At 40.4% G+C, this 23,563-nt stretch overlaps 1 protein-coding gene across 1 annotated transcript in view; it reads right to left on the reverse strand.

The window, feature by feature from the left end:
* LOC139690491 (uncharacterized) overlaps positions 1–21,869 on the reverse strand; it is a 423,344-nt gene extending 401,475 nt beyond the window's left edge. The window contains exon 1 of the mRNA XM_071587948.1: positions 21,672–21,869. The gene's annotated coding sequence lies outside the window, so the exon portion shown is untranslated. The remainder of the gene's footprint in view (positions 1–21,671) is intronic.
* Positions 21,870–23,563: the final 1,694 nt, after the last annotated feature.

The following is a 23,563-nucleotide window of genomic DNA, read 5'->3' on the forward strand; positions in this document are numbered from 1 at the left end:
GGTGAACATTCGGATGTCCGTAGTATGAACGTCTGCTGAAATTATCCTTTTAATATCCGGATTTTAAAAGATGCGGAATTCCACAGTCTTACACCCAATAATTAAGTGTATTTGGGCTTTTTTTAGAATTTTAAAGGATTTAATAATTCTTATAATACTTAAGCTACTACCTGGTTAAAAAAACTTCTAGGTTCTTTCATTGAATATGAGCAATGCATAGGTACCGTATTTACTAGTATGACTCATCAACCTCACATCTGAATAAAGCTATTTCTTGCATGTTTGACTGAAATCGAGGAGTAGTTGACATTGTTTTCCTCACGTCAAAAGCTCCCGTTTAATACCACAGAGGAACAGATTTCCCACGCTTTCAGCATGTTTGAAACAAACCCGTAAGTTAGCGTACCTACAGAGTAATTACCAACCTTCTACACTTTAGTGGCTGCTACAAATAGTCTCGAGGGTCTCAATAATATCCTTAATTACCTCCCAGCCATCCTCCTTTCCCTCAAGCCATTCTTCCACCCCCTTTTCCCGCACACCAGTTCTAGATGGCCCACCCGCATCGCCCCACAATTCCTTCACCACCCCAAAAACCCACCTGCCTTGCGGCCACCAATGACCTTTTCGACCGCTAGCTGCAATCCTTAAGAGGGTCGTGGAATGGCGTCACCTTGGGCGAACGTTAAAACCACAATTCCCAAGGTACAAAGAAAACGATGTATGTAATCGAATTTAATTACTCTAATCCTTTGATAGCCATAACCTTAGGGATGACAGATAGGGATAATTATTCTTAAATTATGTTATGACACGGAAAAAAACAAGTATTTCTCAAGTCTTATGTGCAGCTATAGTAATTTTCCGGGAGCAGCCCTCTAGAAATACTTATGAGAATAGCCGTATCGTATGAACAACGGTATTAAATTGATAACTTCAGGTGTAATATTTGTGATTCAGTCACATTTGGCATAGTCGGACAGAATGTTGGGGTACCTCATGCGACACAGGCTCCATTACACATCCAGTCCATACATCTGAAAGGCATATTAATTCAAAATATTCCAATTCCAATTTTTGGTTTTAATAATATCACTTTGAAGCAAACTTCTCCCTTTAAAATGAAAATTGAATGTTAAGATGCATAAAAACCTTACGTGAGGTTCCATTAGAGGCACCTTCACTAATTGACGCATATGCATTTTAACCGATCATCCTTAAAGAATACAAACATTTGTAATTTTCTAAATATGCAGGTAGGAGAAAATTATTTGAAGGACTTTTTAAGAATGAGAAATATTATAATTGTTGAATAGGAATTGGTTAAAGTAAATGAAGGAAAACTTGCATCGATTATTATTTCTTTTATCTCATCCAACAAACTTCCAAGACCTTGCATAGAAACGTAGGATATCAACATCAAAAGGAGTATTGGGAATAAAAAGGAGCAAGGGAAATCATCCAACGACATACATGTATCGAAATTTAGTTGTTCAATTTTCTAGTCACCAAATCTCCAAAAATCTTTCCCTTGGCTTTAGTAGCACTTTAAAGTTTTCAAGGTAACAGCCGTAATCAGCTGGGGGCTGAAACAAACTAATTTCATGCATGATTGAAAGCGTAACTCACCATTACGTTTAACAGGATTAAAACAATGCAAATTTGGAAAACCGTGTCCATTTAGGCCCACTTCAATCCTCGACAATCCTTTAAATTCTCTTTCCCCCGATTCTCATAACCCCACGTTTATTCCCCTGTCTCATCCCTGGCTCTCCCTCTTTTTGGAAGACCGCTACCCTACCCCCCATTCAAATTCACATTGGCTTTCATTTCCGAAACAGTTGCTATTTTAATATATCGTGAGACGAAATGAAATTGTCCTCAACAACCCCCTTTTCCAAACCCTTTCCCAGCCCAATATTTGTCCACGTCAATTTGCATTTATATTGATATTTTATTTCCCCGAGAATAAGGAGACACTGTAGAGAGGAAGTGGTGGGAAAAAGCGTGAATTGCATCTAGAGCCGTTGTTATTTCCATGATAGCTTTGGTACTTTTGAGCATAAGGGAGGAAATGAGAAGCAATTCCATAACATCATATTTTCATACTTGTGTTCTGAAATTTCTTAATTTGCTAAGAAGTTATGTTTCTCTACTGAAATCACATAACAGAATGAACTCTTATGCTTATTCCCTACCCAATAAGTTTTGTTTCAAAATAAAACTGTACCGTAAGGGTGCCTCAGAAATCGATATAAATAGCCTTATTTGGGCATTTCTTGAAATAAAATACGTAGAATTAGGCTTAAGTTTGGTACACGTGGGTCACTGTTTCCCAAACACACCCAATTGAACAAGTGTTTGTTTCCTATCTTTCCCATAATTAGTAACTTTGTTTTTGCCTCCCCCCTTAGCAAACCTATAGCCAATCAAGTTTACAGTGTCGGCTATTTCGTTTTCCATTCATTTAAGATCATTATTAGCAAAGGTCCTTCGGCCAACGTAGATGTTATGATGGACCAGGAGGTTAAGCACTGTCACTCTACCAATTACCGATGAATGCGAAACTAACAAGCAGTATTATGTCGTTTCTCGATAGTAGTAACTTACTCCGCTGTAAACTGTATGGATTTCCGATGAACAGATCATGCAAAACACAACTGGGTTTATTCGTTCATGATATCCTAAAATCTGGTGAAGGGAACTTCCAATATTGATGCCAAGACATAGATGAACGAACATATAGCTAACATAGAATACCATTCGTTCGTGAGTACCGTAGATGAACACGCATAAGGAAAGAAAACGTCGAAAACGTCACAAAAGGCAGAGTGCAGTTGTTCCATGTACGGGTTATTGTCACGACAAAAAAAAAACTCGGAGTTAATTTTCACAATTCACCTCTCAACGCCATGCGATCAAGAAAAGAATTCACGGAAATAAGTAAAAGCGTACTTACTGTTCGCTTCCGCATGGCTGAAGAACGAGTCGTTCGCGAATTATACCTCCCGATATATCCCGCTGTGCCCACCACTTCTTCACTAAATTTCTCCCATACAACACACGACGATTTTTTATTAAAAATCAGTCGTCGATAAATAGGTGGCATAAATACTAGACTTTCTTATTCCCAAAGGAATTTTCTTGATGGTTGCACTGATGAATGTAAAAAAAGGAATGGTGCAGTTATGAAGACTATTAAAGTCTTCTGTAAAAAGAGAATTAAAGAAATAAAAGCCGACAGTAAATACTTCTGTAAACAGAGAATTGGTTGCCTGAGTTAATCACTGGGGATTGTTTTTGGAAAATTTTGCCATATATTCAATCACAAACCTCGAATATCTTCAATGTCCATCAGCTGTCTTTAATAATGTATATTTATCCTACGCATTTGGTCACGGTAATCCAGAGATAGAGCGTTGGACTACTGACCGGAGGGCCAGAGTTCGATTCCCGGGCAAGCCTCTCTGGGCACCTGCGGCTCCGCAGCTCCACCCAAGCGATGTGATTTTTCGAGTACCAGATCTTCCTTGGAAAACCATAACCGATACAGGGAAAGTAACTGGCCCCCCTACCCTGATGTGTGATTATTCACACGCCGTATTGGGTTTAGTACTGGGTGAACTCTACCATCACCTACCGAACCGACCTTCGGGTTGATTACTGTGACTATGTTTATCTCATTAATTGGTGATCAAAATGCTTATGAAGAAATTTTCAGTGTCTATCAAAATAACATCGTTAAGTTCAGTGAAATATTAAGCATGATGCACACGAATCGAAATGCATAATGCTGCAGAATTAAGACTATTGATATAAGCTGATAAGTAATTCGCCAAATACCTTTGCCAAATGGATGATTGGAACCATCAATTCACTAAAATGCATTTATTGTTCTTGCTCACTTGTTTCATAATCATTCCGGAACATATATAGTGAAATTAATTTCCCTCCCGAAGGATTCACGAATCCTTCCCCTCTTCCCCCCCTTCACCATCAACGTATCCGCTGGCAGGCTGCAACGAACATTCGCTGTGCCATCTCCGCATCAGGCCTTCCATTCCTCCCTCCCGACCCCTCCCCTTACCTGCGCCCCCATCAAAACCCACCCCTTTAACCTCCCTCACCTGCCCCTTTCCATTTGGCGTGCAGCGAACCCTTTTGGCATCTCGCCCGCCCCCCGCCCCCTGGCCCCCCATCCCTTACCCTTACTCCAGAAATGTTGTTAGCTGCTAGCATCTCCCGCCCCGCTGAGCAAGTCCCTTTGACCGCAATAATCGCTCACGCAGGACCGCAAACGGGTCACAAAAGCCATGAAATATTGAGGCGGAGGAATTTGAGGTGCAGGGGAAGAGGGTATGAGAAGATGGCCTGGCGAGGAAGGGGAGGAGGTGAAAGGGGTCGAGGGGAGATGCGGGTGACTCGGGGGGTATTGGGGCAGGGTACTCTGGGGGAGATGGGGAGGGGCGGAGGGTGAGAGAGGTGGGAGGATAGGGGATGACGAGGGAGAGGGACAAGCACTCGACTCGAAGAGCGAGCATGTGTGCCCCTGGGGAAAGAAATCAAATAAAGTATGATATCCTGTAAAGAGCGGAAAAAGAACTTGTAAAATTTCCACTGCTCATGTCTCCGTCAAACTTCTTTAAAACACGGAAAAAGGTCCGTTTGCCTAAAGGTTATCCCTTAAAAAACTAGGATATACGAGAATCCAGGACTTGACAGCTGCCTTTACCTCATCATCCGAGGTGAAATGATTACCCTTGAGTTGAAGAAAAAAATTAAAATCGCAAGGTGCAAAATCGGGGGAATAAGGAGGGTTTTGCTCGCAGCATCCCAATCGACGCTGTTTGTCCTCTATACAGTGAGACGGCATGGTACCCTTCGTGCACAGATTTTACGGTTTCCCAATCGTTCAATAATGAAGTTGACACGATCCTTGGATATTCTAATGTGGTTTGAGATACTCTTTTGAGTGATTCGCCGGTCATTTTGAATCAAATCCAGTGATCGGGGGTCCGCTGCGTGTTTCACCAGCAATTATGGCTTTTCCAATCTCGCTATTAATAAATTACACCACCCATCAATTTACAGTAGACCTATCAGCAGAATCGTCACCATAAACAGCCTTTAAACGACGATGAATCTCAGTAGGAGTCACTTTTTAAGTCACGCTGTTTAACTCGCGTTGACATGTCACTAGAACACGTCTCCATACTTTCGCTTCTCAAAATACACTGAATGAATGTAACGACCTTAAACCTGCGCATGCGTGTTGAGGGAAAACGCTACTTCCATATGATATGCTTATAAAGATCATTTTGTTTGTGGTGTACAAGCATGTGCAAACTAGTTTTCAACCTACCCTCATAAATATTCATCATACCCTAATATATACATTTGACGCCGGAAAGCCTCTTCAAGACAAGGAAAGAAAAGGGGATTTGGGTAGCATATATATATATATATATATATATTCGTTGATATATCAATATATAAGCCTCTTCAAGACAAGGAAAGAAAAGGGGATTTGGGTAGCATATATATATATATATATATATATATATATATATATATATATATATAAACCAATATATATAAATATATATATATATATTGTTATTAGTTAATCAACCGGTTAAGGTAGGTTTTTGGATGGTCACAGCTCCTAAAATAAACATTTTGTAACTCCTATGCAAACACAACATCCTACTCTACATCAGGTCCCTCTTCATTTCTGAGTAACTTCTTCCACCCTTCATCCCGTCCAACATCCCTATCCTGTTCCTTCCCATTCCTCGTTTGCCCAACATTCTCCCCTCTATCACAGTCTTCAACATACCACTGCCGGTCAATACCCCCTTCATCCACTTTTCCTGCCTCCATAGGATTTCTCTCAACAAACCCCTGTCCTCGCCCACCATATCAAGTACTGCCTCATTTGTTTTCTTCTCTGTCCATTTCACCTTCTCCATTCTTCTCCACACCCACATTTCAAAAGCCTCCAATCTACGTCTATCCTCCTGCTTCAATGACCACGTTTCCGCGCCGTACATAGCTACGCACCATATCAAAGTTTTACGAGTCTTTTCTTAACATCCTTACTCAACGTCCCTGTCACCAACTCCCTCCTCCTTGTGAAAGCCTCTTTGACTAGCGCAATGCTTCTCCTTATGTCCCTACTACTTTGACCGTGTTGGTCCAAAACACTACCGAGATACATAAACTGTTCTACCTGCTCTAGTTTTTGCCCTCCTATTTTAATGTTTAGCTTAGCCTGTTTTTTTTTTCTAGAAAATTGCATAAGCATTATTTTATTAATATTGATTCTCATCCCATACCTGTCGCACTGAATTTCCAATGCACTAAGCAATGTTTGCAACCCCTTGGCTGACTGACAAACTAAAGCTTAGTCATCAGCAAACCTAACTGATTATATGTATATATATATATATATGTATATATATATATATATATATATATATATATATATATATATATATAACTTTATACATATATATCTTTATAATATATATATATTATAAAGATATATATGCAATAAGATATAAAACCATAAACACAGTAATTAACCCGAAGGTCGGTTTAGTAGGTGATGTTAGAGATCACCCACTAAGCCCTATACGGCGTGTGAAAATTCACACATCAGGGTAGGGGGGCCAGTATATATATATATATATATATATATATATATATATATATATATATATATATATATATATATATATATATATATATATACTATATATATATATCCACGAATTAATATGATGAATTTGGAGATCTTCCATTCAGGAGGGTGCATAACTATTTGTACAGGATCTTTAATAATGTTCATTTAAATCTTAACTCTGATACTAAGGTCTCAAAGGTCTACTACCACACTAAAATGTAATAATTCATCACGTGAGTAACGACACAGCAAAGTAGAATGACTAGGTGTTCTTGAGGTGTTTTTTTCCTTTGTGGAAAACGAAGGCACTTATTTTCAGTCTGAAATTGAGTTCGGAAATGTTCCGACTTCTTCTTTCAATACCACACGATCACCTGGTTATTGCCACTGGCGTGCTATTTCAAATCCGAATCACGCACTCAATTTGAATTATTTCCATCCCAATCTGCGTACTGGCTTACAAATGAAATTTCCATTTGCATCAGTGCGTTTTTATGCACATTTTCCGATACCAGTAATCAATGCTGGAAAAATATTGGTTAGGTAATTCGAGAAATCACTCGGTAATCGGACCTTGAGGTGAAAGGAATCAATCTGTATCCCATAGATTATACGAAAAGCGAATCAGAATTATTGGAATTTTTTATCTAAACCACAGTCTTATTTCTAAAGAAGAATCGGAGAGGGGCGAAAGGGAGCGCCAATGGCGGACAGCCGAGTCGCCGGGATGAAAACAAGGAAGGGACGTGGGGAAGGGCGGTAGCAGATGCGAAGGAAACATTAAAATGAGTAAATACCGAACAATTACCGATTACCCGGAATTTTCATGAAGGGATACTCAACCCTTTAAGATGAAGGAATCTTCCAAATTCCATGGTCTCGGGTGGCCTTATATTTGCGAGAAACGTCCCCAGTTACGACATTCGCCCACGCGACCGCCTCCACTCTCCCGCTTCCAATCCTTCCTTCGTTGGATACCACGATAGATGGCGGACAAAAATGCGACCTTCTAACCCTCCTCCTCAAGTTCCTTAAAAGCCACGTCTCTCTCGTTCTCCATATGTCTCTATCACTGGCTGCCAAACCTCGTAACACGAGCAAAGGGGGGGGGTGGTTGACGGACAGAAGTGAGACTACCTTATCCTGGAAGAGATAAAAACCAAAGAAGGTAAAGAAGTGACCATCGGTTGCCCAAAAAAAGTAAGAAGCTACGAACCAACGTTTATTTGAATCGGCATCCAGTTAATATGCATGGAGTATTTGGAAATTATATTCCATAAATTTTATTCCTTATCAAATGAAATCAACAGCCGACGAATTACCTTATTCATGGGTTCCTTCTCATTTAAACAAAAATATTTCCCTCGTTCTCCCAACCTTTTATCCTGTATTCTAAAAAGTCTATTCTATTCTCCCCCTTCTTTTTTGATATGAACTGTGTCACACAAATATCACATTCCTTGGGCTTTATCATTTTCTTCTTCTTGTTCACGCTGTTTTTACACGCTATCACGCCGTCTAAAAACTAAATACTCTTCCTTCCCCTACGCTACTTAGCTACGAATTTCCTTTATATCAGGGTTTTAGGTTTTTTTAATACGTCCTCTCCAGTTTCCTTTCATAGTCGTCATCAAATGTGACTTAATAATGTCCGCTGCTCTCCCTCTACGTTTAAAACTACGTCATTAATTCTCTTTCAGTTCAATTTGCTTCCTCAACTCTTTTCCGTACCAAAATCTCTAAATCCTGTAGTCTGCACGATTTCTTGTCTAAAATATCAGGTTTTAAATCCGTAAAAAAACTGATAGAGGAAATAACATGGATACCAAAGAGAATGTTACTAAAGATTCGGTCAAATACGAGGGAGCTTGTGATACTCTTTCCCGTCGGAGGGTTTGCGGAAGCTTTGTATGAACGTTCACCGAAAGGTGCGAAGGTTTCGACTTTGTGTTATGATGATTTAATTGCATACCATCATCTGTAGCGTACCAAGTTGTGACTTTTTATGGGAATCAAATGGCGAAGCAGGGATACAACTGTCCTCCAAACTCCAGAATATATAAAATTCCGCATTTCGCATTGCTTCGCATTGGAAATAAGCTCTACGCTCAACTTGGAAACCTAAAGTTAATTTTAGAATAAGTTTTTCATTTCTGTTTTAGAACTTAAAATTACTAGTTGGAACGAACACAGGAATATGTGTATTTTTGCACCCCAAAGCCTTGCTTTGAACAGGAAAACTTGGTATACTCTTAATACAAAAAACTTGACCAAATTCATTATAAATCGTCATTGCTAATCTTGCTCTCAGCGAATTTCTTTCAGATGAGAAATCGCTACATAATTAACAGTTCACATAAAATTCTCTGTCTTATTCATCAGACGTTATAATTCCACGTATATTGTCAATATAATATTGATATTAAGACATTTTGATTCTTAAAACGTAACACAATCGATAAAATTATTTTATAAAACCATATCTGTTTGAAATCCCTTTTTTCTTGAATGTTTTTGGAATTTATTTCAACCAAATTGAGTTTGCAAAAGTGGCCTACTCATACCAAAGTTTTCCTTCTCAAATCGCCTTCAAATTCACTTCAATTGAGGCAAATTTGTATGACGCCAAAACCAAACAACAGTTATTTCGCTGCCTGAGATCATTAAAGTAACTTCGACGCACAAGTGTTACTAATGTAATACTGACTTACAATACAGGGTTAGCTTAGAGTTGGTGTTAATTTAAGTACATACAACAAAAGTAACGCGGAGTTATTCCATTGATATTGATAAGATTTATCATAAGTAATTGATCAACCACCGTTCTAATGCTTAAAATATTGGAGCCTATTCGGTGATGACTTGTCTAATAGATAAAATAAGGAAATCATAAAATTTGTTTTTTCATGTAAAATATTGGTATGATATAGTACATTAAAAAAAGTTGATGAGACGTTATTTCACTACTTTATCGGACCATTTTCTGGTGTTAAGGACACAAAGAAATAATTTACGTCCTTAAATTCATCTTTAAGAGAACAGGGAAAATATAACGTCAATTAATGAAAAAAAATCAGTTAATATCTTTGAACGAAATTCTTTTTAGAGGATGATTAAATGAATCATTTAGCCAAAAATCACTATGCGTACATCACTCACAATTATTTCTTCCTTTGCTTATTACATTTTCTTCAAATAACACTCTTCTTATATATAATATTCATACTATGGGTAAAGAAACATGGCCGTAGGAATTTATCCCTCCACATTTAACAGAGAAGACGCAGATAAATCAATATTTTGCAAGCATAAAATATTATTCCAGGCTCTAAAATTGTCAATATCCTTTAATACTTGCTTCACATTCCAAACAGAACATTTCAAAAGAGATTTATATAGTGTCCAGGTCGTCGGATAGGAATTCATAACTGGCACTTCAATATCGACATCAAAGAAATACTTCTCTGTTGAATTTAATGTAGCTTCGTTTTAGGAACAGACGAATAAATCGCGTGGAAATACCACGGGCTAATTCAGTTCCCGGAACGGATACTCAAATTCAGCGCTCGTCCATCGATCCCCACGGAACGAGAGGAATCCAAACTCACGCTGGTAATGCAGAGCATTTGTTTTAGCGGCGGTGGCATCTCATTGATCATCCATCTTACAGAAGCCTCTCGCGCTCACAATTTACGACGACTTCTGAGCACCACTGACCCGTATCCAAGTCGGGCCTCGCCCCCCCCCCCCCACGTCCCAACCTTCCTGCCCCCCTTGTTCCCGCCAACCACCACCACCCGGGCGTCACTTCGCTCAGGCGCGCGCTCACACATATCCTTTGACTCTTACCCCACCCACACTCCTCCTACTGAGGTCTGAGGTCGGCCTCTGAATCATATATTTCGCCGTGTTTCTTAACGCACCCCCGGCGACACCCACGCCTCACCCCCGCACGCACCACCCCGGTTCAGCCCCTTGCCCTCGCCAAGCACCCCCTTCGCTACGGGAGGCTGATCACATCCCCCTCCCCCCCCGCTGCCTCTCCCGTCTTTCCTTTCCCCTCCTACTCTTCCCCTTCCCCCTTTTTCCATCCCCCCTCCACCGCCACATATCTGGAAGGAGGGGCAGACACGCAGACAGGTCGAATCCGAAAGGAAAACTCGTGAGATCTCATTTTCAGTTTAAATATTATTGTATTTGTAAAAAAAACTCCTCATGGTAATAGGATTTCATCTGTTTATCGGTAGCTAATCTAAGAAATTAGCTTCAAGGGAAACCATTAAGTAAAGACTTAATAACTGTACAAATTAAGATTATTATTTTAATCAAAGCACATGATGCTTAAAATAAAAAAATAGAAAAGAAAATATCGAAAGAAAGAGAGCAATTTAGATAAATATACAATTTAGACCAGCATTAAAATACTATTTTGCTACAAAAATGCCCCAAATGGATCGAAGGAACCGTCCGAAAAAGAGGGAAAGGAAGTATTAGAATATCTAAGTAATCAACCATGAATAAATTACATGAATAAGGGCAATCAGATTGTAACACTAAATATGACCAAACATATACAAAGTATGCAAAATGAATTTTATTTAAGTACAAAATTATAAAAATTTTATACTGAGCGTATGTCGGATGATCTACGCGGCTGATACGTACGAAATATAGTATTTCACAACTTACTACCGAAGACCACATTAACAGAAACAAGCAGTTGACTCCGGTAATGAGTCATCTCTAGGCAACGGCTCGATTTTTCAGAATCCTTAGTCAAGGTCGAGCATAGATCTGGCGCCCAGGGTGCCCTGCGGGGCGCCCTCTGTAGCGCCCGCTTCTTGTAGCGGCCGAAACAGTAACGGCGGAGTAAACTGTTCGACCGCAGTTTCAATGGGATGCGCCATTTCGACACGCCCTTCCCGAGCCCAGCTTTTTGGCCAACCCGAGAATGAAAGGATGTGCCTTCTATCTCTCTCAACCCATGCATTCCTTAAAAGGCCGGCGAATTAATCTTTCAACTCTTTTCAGTGCTTTTGTAGGATATATACGGTACAACTTAAACCTTGTCGACAGACTTTTCTTTTACTTAAAAACACTTTTCCCTTGTACTCATATTACTATTTTATCTGTGAAATTGTTTAAAAATATAATAGTATTTAAGTCCTCCAAAATATCTGCTAAGTTTTAAAATTTCATACATTTAATTTAGCAACAATTGTCCACTCCAACGGGGATATTTTAAACGAACCATTTCACTACGTCAAAAATAATATTTATTATACCTCTGGCTATGTTAAATATCCTATCCTTGTGTAGATTTTTTCATTCAGCTACATTTTTCTTCTAATAATTATAATTAATATACTAATAATACATATAATAATATAAACATTAGATTTAATTTACACTTCGCATAAATGCTGTACGCTCATTAATTGGTGGAACATACCCGCAGGACAATGATAAGCGAATTTACTGAGTTTACCGAGCAACATTGGCTATTGGCCAGATGGTTCCGTTCTCAAGTCTGAGTAAATCTTTTGAACATATTCCGCTAAATATTCAACAGGTTTTTTACTGCCTATCTACCAGAATTTGGAGAAAAAATGCGCGTTTCGCGTGGAGAGGAAACTAAAAAATCTTATGTTTAATTTGTTAAACACACACCAAAGAGCTTTGCTTAAGTCAAACAATACCATCAGCGCAATTACTTCTTCAGAAGAAGGACCCGAAGTGACAAAATACGTTTCACCTTCCATTTCCAATATATCAAGACCAATTAAAAACAGTTTCTTGGCCATTTTGCTGTCATTGCGTGAAAGTAATGTTAATTTTCGCTCATTATTACTTGTAGTGTTAATTGACTAATAAAATATTCCCTTAATTCTAAAATTTAAAGGCCACACTAATATCTGTTTATCTTATATTTACTCTAAAATATTTTTTAATACTCTTCAAATGTCCAAATAATAATAAATTAATACCTCGTCATTCCAAATATGTACCCTCTATTTCCCACAGGGACAAATTCGTCGACCAACTCTCACGCTCATTATGGTCATGTCCTTTCAATGATTATTTCCAGTTATTATACATTATAATTAGTTCCAGCTACCGCATAACTGTGAATAATGAAACTCCATCACCATACTTGGGTTAAAAGCCTTTACTTAATTTTACATTACTTACGAACATTAAGTTTCATATACGATTTGGAAAAGGATCTACAGGCAAATTTGAAGAGAGACTCAATTCCCTCCACAATAATATGGCACCAAGCTGACTAGAAGCCTTATCTCACCCTCTGAACCAAAAAATCGTAAGTCTGGTAGCGTCCAAAAGTGGAAGGGGATTCTTTTAAGATTGACCGGAGACAAAGCATACCAACGGCACACACGCACGTGGACCCACCTTGCCCGAATCTTCCTTGAGCTCCGGTATTTCATCATTAACTTTCTAGCAAACCTATTTTCAGGTCATTTCATTTCGAGTCTCATTAAGGGAAAATGAGAGCGGGTACGACCCGAAGGTATCCGTGGCATTCGTCTTTTCAGCCGCAGAGAAAAGAGCGCACCAGATCAGGTCTCATAGAAAAAGATCGGATTTCGTCGAGGGGAAGTTTTTGTCTTTTTCTTCCTGGATCCCTCGTTCGCCCCATTCTTTCTCCCTCTTCCTCCCGCGTGGACCCCCGTGAATCTCACGTCTGATACGAGCGAGGAATAGCACGGCTGGAATATCAGCAGGATTGTGCAGCATTTTTCCAGAAGAAAGAATCGGGAGTCACCTGTGAGCAAGGACTTGCAACACAAAAATGAAAAGAGGAACCCGGAATTTCACGGTTATTTTCATCTTGAAGCATTGTTCAAATACCAAAAAAAAGTTTTCCGGAAAAGGCTGGCGAGTTCCTACTTAAATTTTTCGGGATTAGAAAAATTATTTTGTAAAAAAAAACAAATTTAATTGTACAAAATTTATGATTGGGAATACTTATTTTGAGTTAAATTCATATTTATTTCTTATTGCACTTCAATTTTATTGAAATATTCACACCAAATGTTTACCTGTGCCATATTTTGATCGCTTTGGCGCTTAAGAAGTGTTTTAAACACTTTGGTAATAGTATTTATCGCATTATGATTCTGTTTAGTCCAATTTCTTTGGCCTTTTCTTCACTAACTTACGGCTTCATATACTTTGATGATATTTCAATAATGGGGATTGGATTTGCCCGGAGGCTAACGCACTGCTACTGCTCTCCCACCCTAAGGGCCCGACTTCAAATCCTGGATGCGCCAGATCTTTTTCAGTGGCATCTCGATCCCTACTTGAGGCGCTCTGTGGTGAGCACTTTGAGTGAGTACACCGTCCGTCGGATGGGAAGTTGAACTGCGGACCTCTTGGTTCCTTTTGTTAAGAGTAGGTTAATGCAGACGTCGGGTTTCTCTCCACCCTTCTTCCTTTTACATCCAGCTCTAATGACGCGAATAACCTGCTGCTGTCGGTCGACTCCCCCAAAAAGCACTACTACTATTTCAATTATGGTTTTCTTCTTTTTTATCTTAATTTGAAAATTATTTTTAAGCATCTAGCGGTTCAAAAACCTTTCATTTATTGAGCACAGTCTTATACTACTTTTCTAATTTTACCACAGTAATTACGAAATCCTTATCCGCCCATATTTTCTCTTCCTAGAATTATCCCTTGAAGGGTTTGTTCATTTTCCACTCAATATCTTTTTTACGTCACAATACTATAAAAATAATACTTTCAGAGATATTATTGCAAATAAAGAAAGGCTTGCTTTATTTCTATAAATGCCATTTTAGAAATACGAATCGTAAATTTGTAAGTTCCTAAATTCAAGTAATTATTTTGTCGTAAAATGCGTGTTTTCTGAATTAGAACTCATTAATTTTGTCAATCTACATAACATTTTTGCTATTTCTACGGCAAACAAATGATTTCCCTCATTGATATTCAAAATATTTGATTCTTGAATTATTCTCATCCCTTGTAATTTGCAACTATGAATGGGAACTACAAAAAGGACTCATATTTTGTAAAGGAACTATTTACATTCCAAAACACTCACGAAAGGCTAAAATGGTCCCTTGTATTCTTTTTGAAAACCCGTTTAAAAGTTCCATTTATGGCCGTCCTGCGTGTTCCTTTTTTTATTGTTCGTCTCACATTCCACTAATACCACTTATTTGAGTTAAGCAAGGCATGAAATCCACATTCTCCCCGCGAGGCTCAGTTCGCTCACAGTGTAGTGGCTCACTTCCCAAAACTAATTAAGATTCTCCAAGTCTCGCGAGAAATAGTACCAAGTAGCCAGCCGGCCGGACTGATATAAAAAAATAGCGGAGGCTAAAGAACTACAAAAACTCTTTCCCTCCCTCGGATTGCTGCTTAACTGAGGGCAATGAACGAGAGAATAGGGCGTTGGTGGGCGGGTGGGGGGGGGGGGGGGGAGGGAGGGAGAGACTCTCTCTCCCAGCCCGTGAAGGGGAAGGGGCGTGTGGAGGGTGGAAAGGGGGCGAAAATAGAACGACCGAACGCCGGAGTGCACTCGGGGTGGGGGGTAAGGCGGGGGTGAGGAGGGGTTCCTTCTTTTAATCGAACCCGAGGATCGAGAGTGAGAGGAAGGCGGTGGGGAGGGCACACTCATAGCGACCGCACTCACTCAAAGGCGTTTAGATGAGACGACGGATGGGATGGGGAGGGGTGAAACGGTGGGGGATTGGAGGGGGGGTGGGGGTGGGTAGGGGAAGGCCTTCAATCTCGGGATCCACCGAGCAGCAGGAGAAGAAATCGTCCTGTTAGGGGAAAAAAAGGACGACTGCGCGCCCGCTCTCCTGGAGGTTATTTCCGAAGATCATTCGCGAGAGAGCACTTGGGAAGAGTTGTGGTGGGGGATGGGAAGGTGGTTGGGGAGGTGGATGACGGACGGGAGGGTCGGAGGAAGGACTCCCCCCGCCAGGGGGGGAGGAGACGTATCGCGAATACAGCGAGGGATCGCATTCAAATTTCAGACGGAGAGATAGTTGCGGAGGGACCCCGGGCATCCTTGTCACTCAAGTCGACCGAAATGAAGTAATCTCGTGTTCCATCGTACGTATCTCGTGCTCACCTCATCTCAATTCAAGCATCTCCACAACGCAAACAGACCCCCGAAACTTTTAACGCATTCTTCGTCCGACAAAGTACGTATTCAACTCGGAGAGTCGAGTTTTTTCCCGTCGTTCGAGCAATTGGCTCGCCTTTTCAAAGGCGAGGGTGGATACCTAGGGAACCAGCGCGCCGCACAATAATTTAGAAATGAATGCTGCCTAATTATTTAAAACTAGATCAATTAATTACTCCATCAGTCTGGAAATCGATCGCAGCCTATAATTTTTATTTTTCAAAAATAAAACTTCCACCTCTAATAAGAGTCGTGTGATATTTTTTCTTTTTCTCAAGGTCCAAAATAGGTTTCACGGCGATAATAAATAATATCTCCTGCCAGAAACGAGTCTCGTTTGCAAATTAATATTATTACGATGCTTACAAGAGCTCATTTATTCACATTTTTGATGGCGCAGAGATAATAACCACACTTTGCATCTACTCCGCTTCACTACATGAACTACATGATTTATGAATGACGCTAGAGACACTTGAGTGATGGAAAGCCATTCTCGAAATTAAACTCAGAATAATAAATCGGGTCAGGGTTTCCAGGTCCATAACAAGCCGGATTAGTACCTAAGGGTCTCAGAATCCGATTGTATCACGGTCATAAATGTTGAATTTGTCCTAGGATCAGAAACTAGATTTAAATGTCTCCGTAGGGGCTTAATGCGTAAGCCATTATTCATTTAATCGTAATCGCACTAATGCCAGGGCAAAATGAAGCATAAATAAAGTAGATTACGGTTTATTTTATCCTAAGAATGCGTTGAACTAGGTGATGAAAAACAGTATAAATAGTTCAAATTAAAATAGTTCCTAAAGTCACTAGTCGTACGTTTACATGAACTAACTGCGTATATTTACCCAGATCCTCTGACATTTGCACAGATCAATTTAAACATATAATGTTAAGGCCTGGTCTTCCATCATTTGCTGGCAGGAGAGGTAGAATTATGTTTTGGGCATTCGTAGACAATAATGTCTATGGCGAATTATCTTGGTGTATTCACTGATGCACTTTCATTATATATATGTATATATATATATATATATATATATATATATATATACATATATATATATATATACTACCTTGATCAAAAAGTTCCCGGAATAACCACCGTGTGGCGCTCCCATCGTTCCGATTTGAGTTCTGTTTTTTTTGTTAAATTGGTACATCTGTTGTTGATATTCCCTTTAAATCTTAGTGTCATAACTTAACATTTGCAAAAGTTACGTAGCCAAGAGTACATCTATCTCTGTGTGTGTTGGCGATTTTTTACAATTGCAGAAATGGATTTAAATTTGCAACAACGAACTTGTATTAAATTTTGCGTAAAAAACGGATTTAGTGGCGCACGGACGTTGGAAATGTTGGAAAAGTGTTTCGGCAACGATTCTCTAAAAAAAACGGTCGTTTACCAGTGGCACGAGCGGTTCAGAAGTGGTCGTGAGTCAATCGAAGATGATGAACGCAGTGGCAGACCATCGACATCGAAAGTCGGTGAAAAAATTGATAAAGTAAAAGAAATGTTGGTCAATAACCGCAAATTAACCATCAGAGAAATAGCGGAGGACTTGAACATTGCCTATGGATCCGCCCAAGACATTGTGGTTAATGATTTGGGTTTCCGTCGTGTAGCTGCAAAGTTGGTTCCAAAAGACCTCAATTTCATGCAAAAAAGAGACCGTGTTGACGTCGCAAAAGACATGATTTGCGAGGCTGAATCCGATCCCACATTCATCAAAAGGATCATTACTGGAGACGAGACGTGGGTTTATGAGTACGACACGCAATCCAGACATCAGGCAAGTGAATGGCGTTCACCAAATGAGCCGAGACCAAAAAAACCACGTCGTTTTCAGTCAAAAAAGAAGGCAATGCTGACGGTTTTCATGGATTACAACGGTGTAGTGCATCATGAATTTTTGCCAGAAGGCCAGACAGTAAACAAAGAGTATTATTTGGGCGTTATGAGACGTTTGCGTGAAGCAATTCGCCGAAAGAGACCAGAAATGTGGGCAGAAAACTCGTGGATTTTGCACCATGATAACGCACCGTCGCACAGTGCTATCATTATTCGTAATTTTTTGACGAAAAATGCAACAAATACCATCCAACAGCCACCGAATTCACCTGATTTGGCTCCCTGTGACTTCTTTCTGTTCAATCGAGTTAAAAAACCATTACGGGGAACGCGTTTTAGCAGCCGAGAGGAAGTAATGGAAAAATCGCAGGAAGCACTGATGGACATACCGAAAACCGAATATAAAAAATGTTTCGAGGATTGGATCAAGCGCTGGCATAAGTGTGTTGCAGTCGATGGGGATTACTTTGAAGGGGACAATATAGATTTAGATGAATAAACTGGTATTTTTAATTTTCTGAATAAATTCCGGGAAATTTTTGATCAAGGTAGTATATATATATATATATATAATAAAAGACGCAGGTATACAAGGAAAATGGCAGGTGACTCAGAAAGGTATCAGCTAGATTATATTCTGCTTAGACGCAGGTTTAGGAACAAAGTGATAAATTCGCACAGCTTCCCGGGAGCGGGTGCGGACTCTGACCACAATTTAGCTGTTAAGAAATGTAGCGTCCGTTTCAAAAAGATAAGGCAGGGGCGTGGGGTTGGAAAATGGAATGTAGAAGCATTAAATGGTTTGAAAAGTAAGGAATACAAACAGGTGGTAGAGGAAATCATGGAGGATGGTAAAGAGTTAAGTACTATGGAATAAAAATGGGAAAGTATCAAGAAAGGGTTATTGAAAGCCGCAAAAGACACTATTGGAACCGTTAACGCTAAAAGGACTAGGAAACAATGGATCACGGATGAGATGATTACAAAGATGGATGAGAGGAGAAAATGGAAGAATTTAAAAACAGAGTTAGGCAAAATGAAATACAAAGAATTAAACAATAAATTGAGGCGGGACAACAAATAAAGCAAACGAAGCATGGTGGAAGACGCAGTGCGAGGATATGGAAAGTTTACAGAGGAAGGGTGAAATTGGTGCGCTGTACAGCAATGTTAAAACTTTATCGAGGAGTAAGAAAGTAAGATCTATGGTAACAGTTAGAGATAAGGAGGGTAAGACAATAGTTGACGCAGGAAAGATCCAAGGAGAAGGAATATATATTTAAGAACTGTATAGTAAAGAACTCAGACCAAAAATGTTAGACACAGAAAAGGAATATGACGTAGATGAAGATAGCTTAGGTCCAAACATACTTGGCGATGACATAGAAAAGGCATTAAGGGAGATGAAACTAAATAAGGCCGTGGGGGTGGATAACATTCCTGCGGAACTACTAAAAAGGTTTAGAAAAATGGGGGAGGAAGAGGCTATTATATGGGCTGATTCGTAGTACCTATGAGGAAGGAATCTGGCCGGAAGACTTTGTGAGATCAGTGTTAGCTCCTATCATGTGAGGACTGCAGGGCGATAAGTTTGATATCCCACGCAGCTAAAGTTGTTCTAAGGGACATAAACAAAAGGATAGAGAGAAGGGCAAATGATTACTTAGGGGATGATCAGTTTGGGTTTAGGAAGGGGAGAGGTACGCGTGATGCCATTTCAGTAATGAGATTATTAATCGAGAGGAATATAGAACACAACCAGGAGGTATTTGCCTGTTTCGTAGATTTCGAAAAAGCGTTTGATAGAGTGAACTGGGAAAAACTAATGAGTACATTGCAGAAAATAGGAATAGATTGGAGGGACAGCAGGCTAATACGCAACCTGTACATGTATCAGACTGCTCAGGTGCGGGTGGGGAACGGGGAGTCCGGATGGGCAGTGTTAAGAAGAGGTGTAAGGCAGGGTTGCCCATTATCACCGTTGCTGTTCAACCTGTATGCGGAGGAAATGATTAAAGAGACATGGGAAGAACTGGAGGTAGGAATGAAAGTATGCAGGGAATTCGTAAAATCAGTTAGGTTTGCATCTTTACGCAAAAATATTTCTTGCTTTCTCAGCGCCATGATCTTGAAGTTTTAGTCCTCCTCTTATGTTCAGCTAGTATTGTTTTAAATAACCCAATATTTATCATATTCTGGCTTTGGATTAGCTCTGTTTAGGACAGCGTTAAGTTCTCTTCTGCATTGGTCAAATTAAGGAGGGGGTCTGCTATTCTCAGCCGAAAGAAAGCTAAAAAAATCTTTGAAAGTAAACAGAGTTGAGAATGTTTTTGGAATTTTAGTTTATTTACCTGTAGCCATTGCGTCTTTTTAGTCCATCACCCTTCTTATTCATTTTTTAAGATCATCCTACCCCATTGTGCCTCATTAAAGTTCATAAGGGATTGAAAACGAATCCTTGTCTGAAGAATATTTCTTTTGAGCATGCATGCTTGTCCCAAGGGATGTGTCCTAGGGAAATAACATTTATTGATAAATCCCTTTCCTTTTCCCACTAACAGAGCAATTGCGCGCTCCCTTTACGAAAATTATGATAACATGAAAATGAAATTTTTACACGCATGATGACGTCAGAGACTGTAACAGTTAATAAGGATTATTGTCCCAGATACACGCACTAGAAATTGGGTAAAGTTATCTAGGACTCCTAAACCAGATATAATGATGCTTAGTTTTATTTCCCCGGTTACCAACCCTTGAAATCTCATTCAAAGTCAATAAAGAGTAGACCTTGGAAACGGTAAATAAAGTACTAAAAAGAATGCAACGATTTCAGAGTGTAAAAATCATTCGCCTTGACTGAGATTCGAACCCGGATCCCTTTAGTCTAGTTCTTTAGACAGTTAAACTATCGAGGCGTCCTCTTAAACTCTGAAATTTTGGGGGCTTTAGATGAACAAGATGTTGTGACGGAATACCGTACATACGAGTACAATGCCACAGGCATTCGTTGTCGTGCGCGACCCTTAAAGACCAATTGTAAACTCCTATTTGACTTCGTCACATGAGTGGTAATTAAGCAAGGTAAGCAGACACATCTAACACATTTTACTGTCAGTGTAAATTTTCCTATTTAACGTGCTCTACAACTAGGCGAAAAATCAAAATATATCATACATTCACGATACAAATTATTTTTATCTGTATACATTATGTTGTATGTTTCTGTACTTGTGCTGATTATTGTGAAAATATGTACTAATTGTACTCGAAAAGCCTAAATTCTAATGTTCTGTGTATTCTGTGAATGGTTAAGTGTGTAATTCCAAATGCATTATTATGTATGTTTTGGATACTTGAGAGTTTATGTAAATAACTGTTTGAAAATCTCACATCGAGTAACTTTGGCGATTGAAGACAAAAGGGGAATTTAAGCGTGAGCAGGTATCCCCCCAATCAACATATAGCAGTGTTATATAACTATGTATGTTGCTACTGGAATAAACTATTGATCTACGGGGAGGAGACTCACCGTAGTATTTAAAAAAAAAAGTCCACAAGGTTAAAAGCCAACTTTTAAATACTTAGGCTGTTTATACTTTGACGAATTCCAAAGAAACTGCGTGGGAAGCCGCAACGGCAACTTTTAACGGAGTCATTTGCTAATATGCATTTCAATGCAATTATTTCAGAGTGTAAAAATCGCTCACCCTAACTTTTTTACAAAAAAATAAGTTAGAACCTGGTGCCAAGGAAGCAGCATGTAGTTTAAATGCGAGCAACAACTCGTGATAAGGACTTTGAGTGGTGCTCATTTGAATGAAAGTTTACAAAACGGACATGGCTTACATTTGAGGCATGAAGTGGGGGAGTAGGGGTGGGGTGGAGGGGTCATAGCGACGGGGTGCATGCAGGGCGGGTGTCTGGTCACCCACCTGTAACGTGTCTTGGAGTGGTGCCCCGTCGCCGTGTTGGTGTTGCTCGAGTCTTGCGCGGCGGCGCTGTTGGTGCTGCTGCCGCTGCTCCCCGCCCCCTGCTGGGTGTGGTGGTGGTGGCCGGGAGCGGAGGCGGCGGCGGCGCCCGGGGGAGGCGGGGGGCAGCGCGCGAGGAGCAGTTCTCCTCCGCCCCCGCCGCCACCCCCTCCGCGGATCCAGGCCCCGACCCCTCCCTCCGATGGCGTCACCGCACGTCAGAGTGACGTCACGCACGCACGTTCCGGCTCAGGGCCGCCGCCGACCGCGTCTCCGCACGCATGGTGGTGCCCCCCCTCGTCGCAGCACGAGGGCAAGACGACGACCGACCCCCTCGCGCCGACCACGCCCCTGCTCCCGGTGCCGCCCCCCCGCCGCGACTGCTGCTGGTGTCGAACCGTGGTCCCCGACACGTGATCCCCGAGGGGTTCGCCCCGGCTGCCGCCGCCCCTGGCGCACGCCTCAAGGTTCGCCTCCAGCGCGGACGGCCAGCCAAGACCACGTCGACGGGGAGTCTGCGGATCCTCGTGCCGGCGCCGCCGGGGGCATGTCAGAGTTCGAGCGCTGTCCAAAGGGCCGGCCGTGCGAGGCGGACGACCCCAGAGATCCCCTTGGACGCTCTGCTCCTCGCGGTCCCTGTGGCGAGGAGGGCAGAAGGAATGAGTTAGATTGGGTTGTCTAATAGAAATATAGTATTGAGCGACTACCAAATCAAAATATTTTTCGTTTCTCACTCAGTCGCTCCGCTTCCTTTGTTTTCCTCCATAACCTATTTTACTTCAAAAAACGCTTCACGCTTCGTACGTACTTCTCTGCTTATTGCGACAAGCACTTTTATGTCCATCCGCTCCGTTCAAAACCAAAATTGGAGATGATTTAACGATACACACGTAAGTACGACACTTTGAAATTAGAATAAAACATTTAAAAAGTAGGGATAATGAATTTTCGGAATATTAGTCCCCTACTTAACTTCATCATTGATAATAAAATTGAAAGTGTGGATTTGACTAAATACTTAGGCATTACCCTTACTCAAGACCTCTCCTGGGTGAAACTTAAACGGGTTATATGTTCACAAGCTAACAAAAAATTATGATTTATCAGGAGAAGGAGAGTATAGGGGAAGTGTGATGAAGAATTAAGGAGAAAAGTTTTCTGCCGTTGGTTAAACTTCAATTAGAATATGCTCCTAGTATATGGGATCCTCATGGAGTTGGATCGATTGCCGAATTGAATCGCGTGCAGCGTGGAGAAGATAGATTTGTAAAACTTTCTCATGGCAAACTGAGTAGCGGATCAAGGTTTTTAGAGGAGCTAGGCTTGGAATCACTCTCAGAGCGAAGGTGAAATTACATATCGCCGCATATCATGTAAATAATTCGATAGATTAGGATAGTTACAATTAAGATGCCATATTTACCGCGAACGACAAGAGGTTCAAATAACTGTATCAAACCGCTGTAAGGGGCAAAATATTTTGGGTCAAAAGTACTCTAGTATGTAATCACTCCTACACTATAGTGGTGAATTGCATGGTACCGTGTAATGCAATGTAAATATAAAAAATGCCACATTCCAGTAAGGCTTGAAATAACTCGGGCAGAAGATTCTCGATGCATAGAAACGTTTTGAATGTTTCAAGTTTCTGCTATTTAGCTAGATTTTAATCGCTAACTACTATAGAGCTTGGTATATTCTTCCTGTTCTTCTAGAATATTAATGTTACACTACAAATCTAAGTCCGATATTCCGCATTATTCCATTCACTTGTAGTATAAAATAATTAAAAATTTCCTCCGCTTTTTCGAAATATATAACTCTTGACTGTTCAGCGACTTTTAATCAATGGCTTC

This window comes from Hetaerina americana, unplaced genomic scaffold (assembly GCF_022747635.1).
Source record: "Hetaerina americana unplaced genomic scaffold, ioHetAmer1.1.p SCAF_3, whole genome shotgun sequence".
Lineage (NCBI taxonomy): Eukaryota > Metazoa > Arthropoda > Insecta > Odonata > Calopterygidae > Hetaerina > Hetaerina americana.